At 38.7% G+C, this 14,075-nt stretch overlaps 1 long non-coding RNA gene across 1 annotated transcript; it reads right to left on the minus strand.

The window, feature by feature from the left end:
• Positions 1 to 3,467: 3,467 nt before the first annotated feature.
• Positions 3,468 to 5,560, minus strand: LOC130962851 (uncharacterized). The gene is made up of 3 exons (XR_009079794.1): positions 5,424 to 5,560; positions 5,171 to 5,263; positions 3,468 to 4,397 (listed from the first exon to the last, which is right to left on the minus strand). It is a non-coding gene; the product is annotated as an uncharacterized LOC130962851 (long non-coding RNA).
• Between the last annotated feature and the right edge of the window lie 8,515 nt (positions 5,561 to 14,075).

The raw sequence follows: 14,075 nt of genomic DNA on the forward strand, positions 1-14,075 counted from the left end.
GGGAGCAAATCAACACCTCCCTAGGAGAATTGAATTCCAACATAGGACAACTAAGGGTGGAGCACCAAGAACATTCCATCCTCCTCCATGAAATTAGAGAAGATCAAAGAATCATGAGAGAGGAGCAACAAAGGCAAGGAAGAGACATTGAGGAGCTCAAGCACTCCATAAGACCTTCAAGAGGAAGAACAAGCCGCCATCACTAAGGTGGACCCGTTCTTTAATTTCCTTGTTCTTTATTTTCCTGTTTTTCAAAATTTCATGCTTATGTTTATCTATGTTTGTGTCTTATGATCATTAGTGTCTTAGTGTCTATGCCTTAAAGTTATGAATGTCCTATGAATCCATCACCTTTCTTAAGTGAAAAAATGCTCTTAATTGAAAAAGAGAAGAATTGCATGAATTTTAAATTTTATAACAGTTTAATTATTTTGATGTGGTGGCAATACTTTTGTTTTCTGAATGTATGCTTAAACAGTGCATATGTCTTTTGAATTTGTTGTTCATGAATGTTGGCTCTTGAAAGAATGATGAAAAAGGAGACCTGTTACTGAGGATCTGAAAAATCATAAAAATGATTCTTGAAGCAAGAAAAAGCAGTGATACAAAAAAAAGAAGCGAAAAAAAAGAAAAAGAACGAAAAAAAAAGGAGAAAGAGAAAAAGAAAGAAAAAGAAAGAAATAAAGTTGTGATCCAAGGCAAAAAGAGTGTGCTTAAGAACCCTGGACACCTCTAATTGGGGACTCTAGCAAAGCTGAGTCACAATCTGAAAAGGTTCACCCAATTATGTGTCTGTGGCATGTATGTATCCGGTGGTAATACTGGAATACAGAGTGCTTTGGGCCACGGCCAAGACTCATAAAGTAGCTGTGTTCAAGAATCATCATACTTAACTAGGAGAATCAATCACACTATCTGGATTCTGAGTTCCTATAGAAGCCAATCATTCTGAATTTCAAGGGATAGAGTGAGATGCCAAAACTATTCAGAGGCAAAAAGCTAAAAGCCCCGCTCATCTAATTAATACTGATCTTCATAGATGTTTTTGGAATTCATTGCATATTCTCTTCTTTTTATCTTGTTTGATTTTCAGTTGCTTGGGGACAAACAACAAATTAAGTTTGGTGTTGTGATGAGCGGATAATTTGTACGCTTTTTGGCATTGTTTTTAGTATGTTTTTAGTATGTTTTAGTTAGTTTTTAGTATATTTTTATTAGTTTTTAGTTAGAATTCACTTTTCTGGACTTTACTATGAGTTTGTGTGTTTTTCTGTGATTTCATATATTTTCTGGCTAAAATTGAGGGACCTGAGCAAAAATCTGATTCAGAGACTGAAAAGGACTGCAGATGCTGTTGGATTCTGACCTCCCTGCACTCAAAGTGGATTTTCTGGAGCTACAGAAGCCCAATTGGCGCGCTCTCAACGGCGTTGAAAATTAGACATCCTGGGCTTTCCAGCAATGTATAATAGTCCATACTTTGCCCGAGATTTGATGGCCCAAACCGGCGTTCTAAATCAGCTCAAGAATGCCCGGCGTTAAACTCCAGAACTGGCACAAGAATGGGAGTTAAACGCCCAAACTGGCACAAAAGCTGGCGTTTAACTCCAAGAAGAGTCTCTACACGAAAATGCTTCAATGCTCAGCCCAAGCACACACCAAGTGGGCCCGGAAGTGGATTTTTCTGTCATTTACTCATTTTTGTAAACCCTAGGCTACTAGTTCTTTATAAATAAGACCTTTTGCTATTGTATTTTCATCTTGGGATCTTAGATCATCTTTAGGTCTTTGAATCTTTTGATCACGTTTTGGGAGGCTGGCCTCACGGCCATGCCTAGACCTTGTTCTTATGTATTTTCAACGGTGGAGTTTCTACACACCATAGATTAAGGTGTGGAGCTCTACTGTACCTCGAGTATTAATGCAATTACTATTGTTCTTCTATTCAATTCAGCTTGTTCTTATTCCAAGATATTCATTCGCACTCAAGAACATGATGAATGTGATGATTATGTGACGCTCATCATCATTCTCACTTATGAACGCGTGCCTGACAACCACTCCCGTTCTACAAGCAAACAAGGCTAGAATGTTTATCTCTTGGATTCTTTAATCAGAATCTTCGTGGTATAAGCTAGAATTGATGGCGGCATTCAAGAGAATCTGGAAGGTCTAAACCTTGTCTGTGGTATTCTGAGTAGGATTCAATGATTGAATGACTGTGACGAGCTTCAAACTCCTGAAGGCTGGGCGTCAGTGACAGACGCAAAAGAATCAATGGATTCTATTCCAACCTGATTGAGAACCGACAGATGATTAGCCGTGCCGTGACAGGGTGCGTTGAACATTTTCACTGAGAGGACGGGATTGTAGCCACTGACAACGGTGATGCCCAACATACAGCTTGCCATGGAAAGGAGTAAGAAGGATTGGATGAAGACAGTAGGAAAGCAGAGAGACGGAAGGGACAAAGCATCTCCATTCGCTTATCTGAAATTCTCACCAATGAATTACATAAGTATCTCTATCTTTATGCTTTATTGATATATCATCCATAACCAATTGAATCTACCTGACTGAGATTTACAAGGTGACCATAGCTTGCTTCATACCAACAATCTCCGTGGGATCGACCCTTACTCGCGTAAGGTTTATTACTTTGACGACCCAGTGCACTTGCTGGTTAGTTGTGCGAAGTTGTGAAATTATGTTTAGACCATGGTATTGCGCACCAAGTCTTTGGAGCCATTACTAGGGACTATTTGAGTTGTGAAAAGAATGAATCACAATTTTGTGCACCAATAACCAATAATAAGGCACACGTTTGCAATTCCCCGGCAATGGCGCCATTTTGAAGAATGGAAGATTGATGGTTTAGAAGTTATAATAAATTCTCGTTGCAAGTATAATTTCTAAACCAAGCAATCAACCTTTCTTACAAATGTTTGGTTGTCACAAGTAACAAACCCAATAAAAATAATTAACCGAAGTATTCAAACCTCGGGTCGTCTTCTCAAGGAATTGTAGGGAAGTATGTTTTACTATTGATTATGGAAAATAGTATTTTTGGGTTTTGAAAAGGTTTTGAACAAGAGAAATGCATTGCAGGAATTAATAAATTAATAACTAAGAAATCTCTTGGCAAGGTATGAAAACTAGAAGTCCTATCCTAGTTATCCTTATCAATGGTGATGAGAATTATACTTTTGCTCCCACTAAGTCAACCTCTAACTATGAAGGTCAATTAAGTGGACAAATTAATTTAACACCTAAAGTCCTAGTCAACTCCTTAAGGAAAGACTAGAGTTATAGGAATCTAAATTAATCAGCAAGAATAATAATTATCAATCACGATGAGTTTGACAACTCAAAAGTCACCAATTAATCAACCAAAGTCAATAGTAAAAATCTAAATTATTTATATAAAGAAATAGAAGAAAGCAATCATGAGTCTGAAATACCTCAAATTATTTTTAAATAAAGATGTCAATTCTAACATGGGCAAGTTCATAAATTAGATTGAAAAGATAAATTGAAAGAACATTGAACCTGTAATTGAAGAAGATAGAAATATTCCTAAGTCCTTTAAGAGGAGTCCTAATTCTAATCCTAAGAGAGAGGAGAGAACCTCTCTCTCTAAAAGCTACATCTAAATTATGTTTGAATGTATGTTGTATCCAGTCTCTCTAGTCTATCCTCATGAATGGATGGATTCCTCCATTTATAACTCTTTAATCTGTGTTCTCTGGGCTTGGATCTGGGCCAAAAAGAGCCCAAAAGTCACTGGAACGGACTTCTGCGAATTCTGCAGATCGCGCACGTCACGCGTTCGCGTGGGTCACGCGGTCGTGTCATCTGGAGTTTTGCTCTTCCACGCGGTCGCGTCAGTCATGCGTCCGCGTCAGTTGTGTTTCGCACGCCACGCGTTCGTGTCGTCCATGCGCTCGCGTCGATGCTAATTTATGCAAAGCACGCATTCGCATCATCCATGCGGACGCGTCGCTGCCAGTTTCTCCAAAACTCCAATTTGTGCTTTCCTTCCATTTTGTATGTTTCCTTCGCATCCTTTAAGTCATTCCTACCCTATAAAACCTGAAAGTACTCAACACACAAATCACGGCATCGAATGATAATAAAGGATAATTAAATTTGATTATTTTAAAGCATAAGAAACATATTTTCTCACATTTCATATCATAAGAAAAGAATTGCAAAATCATACACACTCATATGAATAAGTAGGTGAAAAGTTAATAAAATCACTCAATTTAAGCACAAGATTTATCATGAAATAGTAGTTTATCACCACCAGATTGACATTTTTCCGTTTCCATCTCTTGGTCCAAGCAACAATCATCGTTATTAGCTGAACTTACCTCTGTAATTTTCATCTCCATCTGAAAATTACAAAAATAAAGTATCAATGTGAAATTTAATATCAAGGTAAATATGCATATAATATAACATTACTCAGTTCACTCAATTAAGACCTAGCCTAATAAATTAGAGAGGAAAATCACTCCCTTTTAGGATAATGATAAAAAATATATAAATTGTAATTATAGTGTAATAAGTTATATTATGATAAAATAAAATGATGCGATAAAAAAACATTAATCTACATTATTACAGAAGTTATTATTGAATATGCACAACTTTAAGCGGGTAAAGATTTTATAAATTTTTGGAGAAGCATTTATTTTCAATTCCAAAAGCCATGAAACACTATCCCTAAAATTATATTGTGGCAAGAAAAATTTGTCAAAGAATTTTGTTAATTTAAAGAATTTATTTATGATGTTTTATTATCGCCCACTTCTAATATGAAAGAGTACACTAAAACAAAATTTAATCCTTCTATGTTTGGCTAAAATTAGGCTCAATGCCAATCAAATAATCACCACAAATCTTGAACAAGCAAATAGTTTGCAAATTAACGTTTATATCAATGATAAAAGTTCAGCAACATAAATTACTATTATTAATTAAAAAGAATACCCTAACAATTAGTAATTATAATACAAATTATAAATTATTAATTATCAACCAAACCAAGAACATAACAACAATTATAACAGAAAAATATTAAAAATATAGAGGTCCATTGATTTATTTTTGTTGGAAGGGAGTAAATAAAAGAGTATAGTGCTAGTAGTTCTTGGATGCTTACCTGATGAAAGAGGCAGCAATGACTCTCAAGGAGAACCACGTCGTTGAGGACAGAGTGCTAGTGGTGATAAGATTTAAACAGTCGTTATACCTCCTATAAAAAAGGACCATAGGAGATTTAATGGTGGAAGGGACATGAATTAGGGAAACATTGAACTCCTTCAAAATCAGCATCGGAGTCACCTCTTACTACAAAAACAGGACCTATTACTTCTTTCGAAAAAATTTTATAAGAAATTCCAACAAATTTTTACCCTTTCTTCTTGAAATCGTTAACCCTTGATAGCTTAGAGGAGGGAGGGAGGGTGGAATTGAGGATTTTGAAAATTAATAGCTCAAAGAAAGGAGTGCGGAATTAAGGGTTTTGGAAATTGATGGTTCAGAGAGAGGGCGGAAATGGAGTATAACAACTCATAATTAATAAAAATAAGTGTATTAATCCGTGCCATACACGTAATAAGATTAAAATTATAATTTTAAGTTGTTTTATTAAAATTAATTTGAATTATAATCATCTGAATAATAAAAAAATAACATGTTATGCATTGTTTGTTTTTTCTTAATTTAGTGTTAAGTGTATCAACTCTAAAATAGTTATTAATTGGTTTTAGTAATCTACTTTCTTCAATAAATCAGACATATATACTCAATGTAACCATAAATAACCTAGTAATACTTAGACCTACCAACAATTTTTTTTTTCATGTTGTTTTACTGTCAAGTAAGAACATATCAAAATCAGCTCAAGATGAACAACAAATTATGAGAGAACTCTAATGCACAAAGTTCTCTAATAAATAATAAATAATTTAAACCCACTAAAAATAACTCAACACTCTTTTTTTATGCTTGCAAAACATATACCTAGAACAATATTATATCAATGTTAGTATGATTAATATAATTTTAAAATAGTTTATCAAGGGAATAAAATAATACAATTTTTTATGATAATTTTAATATTCTCAAGTTATAAATGTAGAATAAGAATGTATTACCCATTAACACCTATAATTTGCCAATTTTTTTAACTGATAGTAATAAATTTTAATAAATTTGATTAAAAGAATTAGAAATTATCTTTTTATTATAGGCTCTCAAAAACTTCCCTATATACCACATTCATCGTGCAGTTATCTTCCAAGTGTCTGTGATTTTGCAACAGCACTCGCAGACCATCTTTACTCTTTACTCTTGATAACGCAACATACAATTGACCATGGATAAAAACTGGCCTTAAAAGGTATATTCTAACTTTTGATAGAATTTGTCCCTGAGATTTATTTATTGTCATTGCAAATGATATAATAATTGGAAATTGTCTTCTTTGAAACCTGACCGGTAATGTTTCATTATTTGGGATTAGATCCAGTCTTGGTCCAAGAACAATAATTCTAGCTTTCTTACTGGTTAAAGTCTTGCATTCTATCATATGGTTTTCCATTCTTCTAAGATTGCATTCTCGTTCCATTGCACAAATCATTAGCTTGGTCTATATTTCGCAGAAAAATAATAAGAGCACCAACCTTTATGATCAATTTGTCTGGTGGTAGACCTGAACAAAACTCTTCTTTTCCGGTCAAGAGTCCAATAACATTTAATTGAAAAAAAATGAATTAAAAGCATTAAATTAAGGACAAATAAATAAATAATATAATAAATTACTTGTAAATTAAAGAAATTTTACTAATTTATTTTATATTAAACGATAAAACTAATAATATATCAATAAAAGGATATACCTTTAAAAAAAGTCATAATAATTTCAAATATTTTCATAAATAAATTGTTAAAAGTTACGTTATTGATAAAATGACACTAGTATATAATTTATTGACAAAAATTAAAATAAAAAATAATTTTGTGTAGATTAATATAAATTAATTACGTACTAAATAAGTTAGATTTTTATTTGTTTGTCTTAGTATATCAACATAAGCAAAAAAATTGAAATGATTGACAGAAATTTTATACGATCATCGACAGTATTTACTATACGTGATTGCTTCTTAAAAGTTATTCTACATGATTCTCCAATCAGAAAATTTGAGAAGACATAGACCTTCTCCTCGATCAGTTTACTCTCAAACATCTTTGCCAAATAATTCTTGATTGAACAAAGAATTTTATCACACCGTAAAACAAATTAAATATAAAAGCTATTAGTACTTATAAAATTATTAAATCACACTGTCTTTGATTTGTGCAAAGGTTTACTTATCAAATAAACTTAAAATATGAACTAAAAATATTTATAAACTGGACTTAGCATCAATTGAAAGAATCATGAAAAATAATCAACTAACCTTATCATCCATGTGAACCATTTCTATATAAACAGTCTTGCTCCTGACAAATTTGGATAAGACTTTCCATAACCTTATAATTCTTGACTTTATTTTTCAAACTTTTTCATCACATAATCTATCATAGGTAATACTATTGATAGAATTGCAGGTAGTAGCCACTAGATATGAAAAATAAAAAACAGAAGAAGAACTATGTCTGAATTATGAATTTTTTAAATGATAAATAATTGTAAAAATTTACTATTACTCATATATATATATACACACATTAATTGTACATGGTAATAATTAGCCAATATTTTCAATGGAGATACTTGCTACAATTAGATAAAAATTATGCTATTATATTTTATTAACCTTTATGATTAATTCAATGAAAATACTTGCTCAATATATATATTATCTACATTAATTATATGCCAATATTTTTAGAAAAGAATTGAAAGAGGATATATATATATATATATATATATATATATATATATATATATATATATATATATATATAAAAAAACAGATATAAAAAATATATTATTGTAATAAAATAAAATATTATACTATAAACAACTATATAAAATAATTTTATTGATACACTATATCTATAGTATTATTATATGTTTTTGCAAAGAATAACCATTAGCTAATACAATAAATATATATATATATATATATATATATATATATATATATATTCACAAAAATAAAAAAATATTTTCTCAAATCTTAATACATAAAAATGGAAATATGTGTATTGTCATTGTACGTATACTATACAAACATTTATGATCGTTTTTATTATATTATACAACTTAAAATTATAATATTATGTTATTATTAATTATAGATATTTGTTATAATAGTATCAAATTTAATTATGATTCTAAATAAATAAAATAAATAATAATTAATATTATTTTTTATTTTTTTATATTTAATATTTACTTTATATATAAAAAATATAATAAATAATGAATAAAAATATGAGTAAAAAATAAAACATATCAATTAAAATTGAATTTGTTAACTAATTGAAGGTAAATAATATTTGACAATTATTTTAGTATTTAATTAAATTTTATTTTTTTAATGAGATTGATCAATAACTTTTTAATTATTTTTATCATATCTTGTCTAATAACTTGCTAAATGATTAATCTTTTTAATTAATCTTATGTCTATATAATATAATTTTATAATAATATTATGAATCACAGTAATATAATGTATATACTGTATAGACTTTTTCTATTATCATTATTATTATTATTATTATTATTATTATTATTATTATTATTATTATTATTATTATTATTATCTAATTGATATCAAATTAAATGGGTCACTATTAATGTGTGCACCAATTATCTACTAATAAAATTATTATACATAAATGAGAATTAGGATTATATTAATTAATATAATTAGAATGATTAAAAATATTGATACTTGATAATTAGTTTAATAATGCATTGAATATTGATTTGATATAATTATTGTTATGGCCTGGCCCAAAAAGAGACTTGGGCCGACCCGACCCAACAACCACCCGACCTGAACGGTCGGACAACGCACCCATATCCGACCCGCACACGCAGCTAGGATAGCTGGCCACCACAACTGTGCAGGGAAGCTTCGGAGAAGGTGGGTTCTGTCCTCATGGGACCTGCACCTGACATAGTATATAAGGGGAGGGTCCTACCCCTCCCCCAAGGTACGTCACATATCCAATCTACCCACTTTCTCACCTGCGCACTAACTGACTAGAGCGTCGGAGTGTCTTTGCAGGTGACACCCCCTCCTTCCACAACGAGAGCTCGGCTGCCCGGTAGACCAGACCCAAGCACGATCGTGACCAAAGCGCTCCCTATTCCACCCGAACCGTCCGGTACCCGAACAACCGAAGATTGGCGCCGTCTGTGGGGAACGCCTAAATGGACGTCGTGCCGGGCAACGGAGACCTAGACCGAGGAGCCGGAGCAGAGGGGGAAGCCTCCGTCGCCTCGCCAAGAGGACGGCGAAGGTCCCCCCGTCAACACACTGAACCACACGCAAGGATGCGACCCTTCGGAGGAACTGGCGGCGACAGCGCCAGAATAATGCAAGAGCTACGTCACAGGGTCCAAAACCTGGAACGGCAGCTAGCCGACCAGGAGCACGACCGACGAACCACCGATCCTAGCTACTCCCCATCTCCTGAAAGCCGAGAGAGAGACTCCCGCCGAAGTCGTCTACGACACACCTCCGCATCCCGAACGGAAGCGGAGAGCACTCGAGAAGAGTCACCCGTCCCGAGAAGACGAAATGACACGATCATCTACTCCCGGGGCAAGGAAATGCGCTACACGGGACGAGATCGCGAAGACGGAAGAGAGAGGTCCGAAAGGACACGTCGACCCGTGATAATGGGCGCCACCCCATTCCACCGATCCATCCTCGAAGTCCGGTTGCCGAAGCACTTCGACAAACCAACGGACATGAGGTACGATGGAAACCAAGACCCTTTGGAACACCTCACAGCCTTCGAAGCAAGGATGAATCTGGAGGAAGTAGGGGACGAGGTGAGGTGCCGAGCCTTCCCGGTGACCCTGGCGGGGCCCGCGATCAGGTGGTTTAACGGCCTCCCGTAAGGGTCCATCTATGGGTTTTCGGACATCAGCCGTGCTTTCCTAGCCCAATTCACAACACGAATAGCAAAGGCAAAACACCCGATCAACCTTCTGGGGATAACCCAGAGACAAGGGGAGCCGACCAGGAAATACCTGGACCGGTTCAACGACGAATGCCTGAAAATCGACGGCCTAACAGATTCGTTGGCCAGTCTTTGTCTGACGAACGGCCTCCTCAACGAGAACTTTCGAAAGCACCTTACCACGAAACCAGTTTGGACGATGCATGAAATCCAAACGGTAGCCAAGGAGTACATAAATGACGAGGAAGTCAGCCAAGTCGTGGCTACCAATAAACGTCACTCCGGCTACAACCAACCTAGGCAGCAAGGTAACGGAGAAAGACAAAAAGAACAAGCCAGGGAAGGAGCGCTGAGCAAGGCACCCAGGCCATTCCCCCGGGTCGGGAAATTCACCAACTACACTCCGCTCACTCTTTCCATCATGGAAGTTTATCAGCAAATTGCCGAGAAAGGAATCCTACCGAAGCCCCGACGACTCAAGGACCGTACATGGGGAAGCAAGAACCTCTATTGTGACTATCACAAGGGCTATGGTCACCAAACACAGGACTGTTTTGACCTGAAAGATGCACTGGAGCAAGCGATAAGGGAGGGTAAGCTAACGAAACTCTCCCATCTTATAAGGGAGCCGAGGAGGCGTCATCGCGACCAAGACGAAGAAGGCAAAACCCGGTCAGCAAAGCGGCGACAGGAGCCAGAAGACAGAGATCACGGCCTCACCGTGATAAACGTAGTGACGGCCAAAAACGCCGCGCCAAGGTCACGATCGGCGCACAAAAAAATGCTAAGGTCTTGGCGGTCTCCTCCTCGCTGGTGCGAAGCTCTAAGAAGCCCCCTTCCATTTCTTTCGGCCCAGAAGACCAGTGGTTCGACGAGGCCCCTGAAAACCCACCCATGGTCATCACGGCCAGAGTGGGAACCGGTCTCGTCAAACGAATCCTTGTCGACACGGGGGCAGACTCGAATATCATGTTCCGCAACGTGTTTGATGCACTGGGGCTAAGGGACGCCGACCTATCTACTCACCAGCACGGGGTCATTGGGTTGGGCGACCACTTCATCAAACCTGATGGAATAATATCCCTGCCGATCTCGGTGGGACAGGCTCAAAGCCGAAGATCGACAATGGCCGAGTTCGTGGTCCTCCGAGATTCCACTGCCTACAACATCATCTTGGGAAGAAAGACGATTAACGATGTTGAAGCGATAATCAACACAAAGCTGCTAGTCATGAAGTTTGTTACCGATGACGGATCCATAGGGTCCATAAGAGGAGACCTTGAGACGGCAGTCGCTTGCGACAACACCAGCCTCTCCCTAAGGAAGAAATCCAAAGAGGCGTCTGGGGTGTTCCTAGCTGACCTAGACGCCAGAGTAGACGACAAACACAGACCGGAACCAGAGGGGGACCTGGAAAAAATCATGGTCGGCGACACGGAGGAAAAATTCACGTTCGTCAACAAGATCTCCCACATGAATTGAAGGGGCCCTTGGTGGAAATGATCAAGGCCAATAGGGATTTGTTTGCCTGGACACCGGCCGACATGCCGGGCATAGACGCCGAAATTATGTCAAACCACCTGGCCGTCAAGCCGGAAGCACGCCCGGTAGCCCAACGGAGGAGAAAGATGTCATGGGAGAGGGCAGAAGAGGTGGCCAGGCAGACGGCCAGCCTCCTAGAAACAGGCTTCATACGAGAACTAGACTACTCGACATGGCTCTCGAATGTAGTTCTCGTAAGGAAGCACAGCGGCAAATGGAGAATGTGCGTAGACTACTCCGACCTTAACAAGGCATGCCCTAAAGATTGTTTCCCCCTCCCCAACATAGACACACTCGTCGACGCTGCGGCGGGCTACCATTATCTGAGCTTCATGGACGCCTACCCCGGCTACAATCAGATACCGATGCACCGTCCCGACGAGGACAAAACAGCGTTTATAACGCCGGGGGGAACCTTCTGTTATAAGGTAATGCCATTCGGCCTAAAAAACGCAGGGGCAACATACCAAAGGCTGATGAACAAGATATTCCGCGACCTCATAGGCAAAACAGTGGAAGTCTATGTAGACGACATCCTCGCGAAAACAACGCGACCCGACGATCTCCTGAATGACCTGGCAAACGTATTCGCTTCTCTCCGACAACACGGCATGAGGCTCAACCCCCTCAAATGTGCCTTCGCCATGGAAGCTGGAAAGTTCCTAGGATTCATGATAACCCAGAGAGGGGTAGAAGCCAACACGGAGAAATGCCAAGCGATACTCCAGATGAAGAGCCCAGGTTGTATCAAGGACGTCCAGAGGTTGGCAGGGCGACTTACCTCGTTATCCCGATTTCTCGGAGCGTCGACAACAAAGGCCCTGCCCTTCTTTAACCTCATGAAGAAAGGGATAGCTTCGAATGGACGCCCGCATGCGAGGAAGCCTTTAGACACTTTAAGGAAATCCTGGCGGCACCCCATGTGCTCGGAAAGCCAAAGGACGGGGAGCCATTATACCTATACCTCGCCATAACTGGAGAAGCCCTGGCCGCGGTTCTAGTGCGAGAAGAAGGGAGGGCTCAACAACCAGTCTATTTCGTGAGCAGCGCCCTACAAGGGGCAGAACTAAGGTACAGCAAACTAGAAAAGCTAACTCTGGCACTCTTGACCTCTTCACGGAGATTAAAGCAATACTTCCAAGGTCACCAGGTTGTCGTAAGAACGGACCAGGGAATCCAACAAGTACTTCAAAAACCCGATTTGGCGGGAAGGATGATGACTTGGTCCATTGAACTTTCCCAATACAACATACGATACGAACCCCGGCAAGCAATCAAGGCGCAAGCAATGGCAGATTTTCTAGTAGAAGTAACGGGAGATCCAACCGAAGAAGCAAGCACACGGTGGAGGCTCCACGTGGACGGAGCCTCCAACCAGACGTCCGGGGGCGCCGGAATCATTCTGGAAAGCCCGGCTGGGGTTGTATACGAGCAGTCGATCAAGTTTGAATTTCCCGTCTCAAACAACCAAGTAGAATACGAAGCCCTCATAGGGGGCTTAGCCCTAGCAATGGAAGTCGGAGCAACGAGGTTGGAGATATGCAGCGATTCACAAGTCGTCACCTCCCAGGTAAACGGGAGCTATCAAGCCAGAGACGCATTATTACAAAAGTATTTAGAAAAGGTCAAGGATATGAGCCAAAAGTTCGAAGAGGTCATGATCCACCACGTGCCCAGAGAAAGGAACACACGGGCAGACCTCCTATCAAAACTGGCCAGCACCAAGCCGGGAGAGGGTAACCGATCTCTCATCCAAGGTATGATGAGGGAGCCGGCGGTCACTCTACACCTATCAAGGCTAGGCCCCTCATGGATGGACCCCATCACCAACTTCTTAGAAAACGGCAAACTCCCCGACGACGAAAAGGATGCCACGAAACTAAGAAGGGAAGCGGCCAAGTACGCGATCATCCAGGGACAGCTATTCAAGAAAGGACTCAACCAGCCCCTACTGAAATGCCTACACCCCGACCAGACGAACTACGTCCTCAGGGAAGTCCATGAAGGTTGCTGCGAACATCACATAGGGGGCAAAGCCTTAGCAAGAAAGTTAATATGAGCTGGGTACTATTGGCCATCAATGATGGCAGACTCTAAAGAATTCGTCAGAAAATGCGCCAAGTGTCAAGAGAACGCCAATTTTCACAGGGCACCGGCCTCCGAGCTAAGCCTGTTAACATCTTCCCGACCATTCTCACAATGGGGAGTCGATCTCTTGGGGCCCTTCCCAGTTGGTCCTGGGCAAGTCAAGTACCTCATAGTCGCCATTGATTACTACACCAAATGGATAGAGGCCGAGCCGCTGGCCAGCATATCCTCATCCAATTGCAGGAAATTCATGTGGATGCAGGTGATAACACGATTCG

This window comes from Arachis stenosperma, chromosome 1 (assembly GCF_014773155.1).
Source record: "Arachis stenosperma cultivar V10309 chromosome 1, arast.V10309.gnm1.PFL2, whole genome shotgun sequence".
In the NCBI taxonomy this organism is placed as follows: domain Eukaryota; kingdom Viridiplantae; phylum Streptophyta; class Magnoliopsida; order Fabales; family Fabaceae; genus Arachis; species Arachis stenosperma.